The sequence below is a fragment of the Abrus precatorius genome, unplaced genomic scaffold, assembly GCF_003935025.1.
Source record: "Abrus precatorius isolate BTA unplaced genomic scaffold, Abrus_2018 Scaffold8, whole genome shotgun sequence".
NCBI lineage: Eukaryota > Viridiplantae > Streptophyta > Magnoliopsida > Fabales > Fabaceae > Abrus > Abrus precatorius.
In genome coordinates this window covers 10,190,380-10,193,138 of record NW_020874428.1, presented here as the reverse complement: position 1 = coordinate 10,193,138, position 2,759 = coordinate 10,190,380, and the positions used below count along the sequence as shown (strand labels likewise).

General features: G+C 32.9%; 1 non-coding gene across 1 annotated transcript; it reads left to right on the top strand.

Annotated features, from left to right (window-relative positions):
- The first annotated feature begins 1,021 nt into the window (after positions 1–1,021).
- Positions 1,022–1,128, top strand: LOC113848608. The gene has a single exon (XR_003501872.1). It is a non-coding gene; the product is annotated as a small nucleolar RNA R71 (small nucleolar RNA).
- Positions 1,129–2,759: the final 1,631 nt, after the last annotated feature.

The following is a 2,759-nucleotide window of genomic DNA, read 5'->3' as shown; positions in this document are numbered from 1 at the left end:
GGTAAGGAAGTCTTTTGTATTTCTCCTCATCAATAGGTTGATTAGCTTCCTCAAGTATTTGCCTCTTTGTCTTCCTTACCGCCCTTGGAGAACTCTCTTTTTCTGAATTTTCTCTTTTCAACAAGGTAAAATTTCCTTCATCTAGATTAGATTTTAATTTCTACTCATCAGCAGGATTATTTCCTCTTTTCTCGGCAGGTTTGGGACTCCCCACAACAACTCCACTCCTAGTCATTACAGCTTAACATTGTTCTTTTGGATTAACAACTGTATTGCTAGGAAATATTCCCTCTTCTCTGCTGGATAATTGTTCAGCCAGCTATCCAACTTGAGTTTCAAGCTTCTTCATGGAAGATTCTTGATTCTTAAAGCTTGTTTGGGTTACTTTCATAAATTGCAGCATGGTTTCCTCTATCTCATTCAACCTTTCAGTCATAGGCTTGGAGAATTTTTTATTCCTTTGAGGTTGAGTGGCTAGATTTTCTTGAAAATATGATTGTTGTGCTGCTGGACCTGCACCAGAAAAAGGTAAAGCAGAATTAAAATTCTTTGCAGCAGAATATTGAGTATTCCAATTAGAGTACTGCTGATTTCTGTTATTAGGATACTGAAAACCAGGTGGGAATAAAAGTTGTTGTCTCTAAAAATTTCCTATATAATTAATTTGCTCTTAAGGTTCATTGGTAGATGCATCACATGCTCCATTAGCATGATTTCCTCCACAAAAGTCACAAGTAAGTTGCTTATTTGTTGAGTTAGTGTAGCAATTTGTTCTAAAAATATTTGACTTTGCAGCTGGTTTTGTGTAAGAAAAGTCTCAAGAATTTTGGTTTCATATCCTCCACTCCTTGTAGTGTCTAGAATTAGAATTTTGATACATAGATGAAGCCATCATCTCTATAATTCGTTGAGCTTCTTCCAATGACTTAGTATTTAATGATCCTCCCGCAGCTGCATAATCATAGTTCTAGTGGCTGGGCTCATTTCATTATAGAAAGTTTCTAGCTGCATCCATTCCAGTATACAATGGTGTGGACATTTCCTCAATAATTCTTTATACCTTTACCAAGCTTTATATAAAGATTTCCCCTCTTGTTGCATGAATGATGTAATTTCTCCTCTTAGTTTGGCAGCTTTAGATGGTGAAAAATACTTGGTAAGAAATTTATTAACAAGGTCTACCCAAGTGGTGATGCTTCCTTATGGTTGAGCTTGTAGCCAACATTTAGCTTTATCTCTTAATGAAAATAGAAATAGTCTCAATCTAATCGCATCCTTGCTAACTCCATTCATCCTTATTATATCACAAAACTGCAAAAAGTTAGAGATATGTAAATTAGGATCATCCGAAATTGAACCATAAAATTGATCTTGCTGAACTAAATGAAGTAAAGCTGGTTTTATTTCAAAATGATTGGCTTGTATGGTAGGTCTGACTATAAAGGAGTTGTATCCATGCATGTTAGGAACTGCAGAATTTCCTAAAGTTCTCATCATGTTCTGTTCAGCCATTATCTTCTCTTAAGGTGTTGGTGGTGTAGGAGAAGGAATTTGAAGTTCTTTCGATTTAGGAGTAGAAGGTGTAGATTCCAATTCTTGCTCTTTCCTTGCTGAATTTTCTGCTCTTAATTTGTTTCTCAGCCTCCGCAATGTTCTGTCTATGTTCAGATTAAACACAAGAACAGTCTTGTTTTTATTTTTCCCACGCATATAACACTAAGAAAAAGTGAACATAGCAAAAACACTAAAAGAAAATGATGAAAATACAAAACAATATAGTGCAGAAAATTTACTAGCAGAATATCCTATTAAAATTTAAGAACGGAATATAACATCTAAACATGTAACTACACAAAATACAGTGACAAAGAAATTATACAAAACTGAACAGCAAAGGTGTACAGGAAAACTAGCAGAAAATTTAACACAAAATTCAATGTATAAAAAAAATAAAATTTTTCAAAAAGAAAATAGAGAACAAAAAGCTCAATCTAGTTGTCTCCTTGCTACTAATGATATTGAAAATAAAGATCCCCGGCAACAGCGCCAAAAACTTGTCAAAAATTTGGAGAACTAACTAGCAAGCGTACTAGGTAGTTGTAGCAAGTAATAAATTTTGGAATTCAATATGAGCCCTAAGTATCGTCCACAAGGATCTTATTTTAATTATCACTTCATAATTTAACAATTAGTTGAGCAAAACAATTCATTGAGAGGTTTGTAACATGTGAAAGTAAGAAATAAAGACAATACGAGGTAATAAACTTGCTGTAAAAATAGAATACAAATTTTGTATTAAGAATGCTATATGGAAAATAGTTAGGAATCACTTCACTAGATTTTCAATTGCAACGTAATCATGTTCTGAACTTTTAAAAATTTTAATTGATTGCTAATCAATTTCACTTCTTTAACCAAAGGACAACTCCTTGCCACATTGATCCTAATACCTAATTAAACCTCCCTAATCCCTTAGGTGAAATTTAATCAAATATTGCATTAAGTTCTGAAAATTATAGGATTAATAGATCATGATACTTATTCCTAAGATCTCAATAACCTAGGCATATAATTCAGATCTGAGAAATAAACTCAATTTCCATTTATGAAAATTCCTCTAAATTCAATTGAATGAAGGATTAGTTCACAACTGCATTAAGAACAGAATCACAAATTCAATTAAAATCTCAAAATTCAATCTACAATTACATCACAATATCAAATCTGGATCCATAGGTCCCTAACCAAAAAGATTTAGA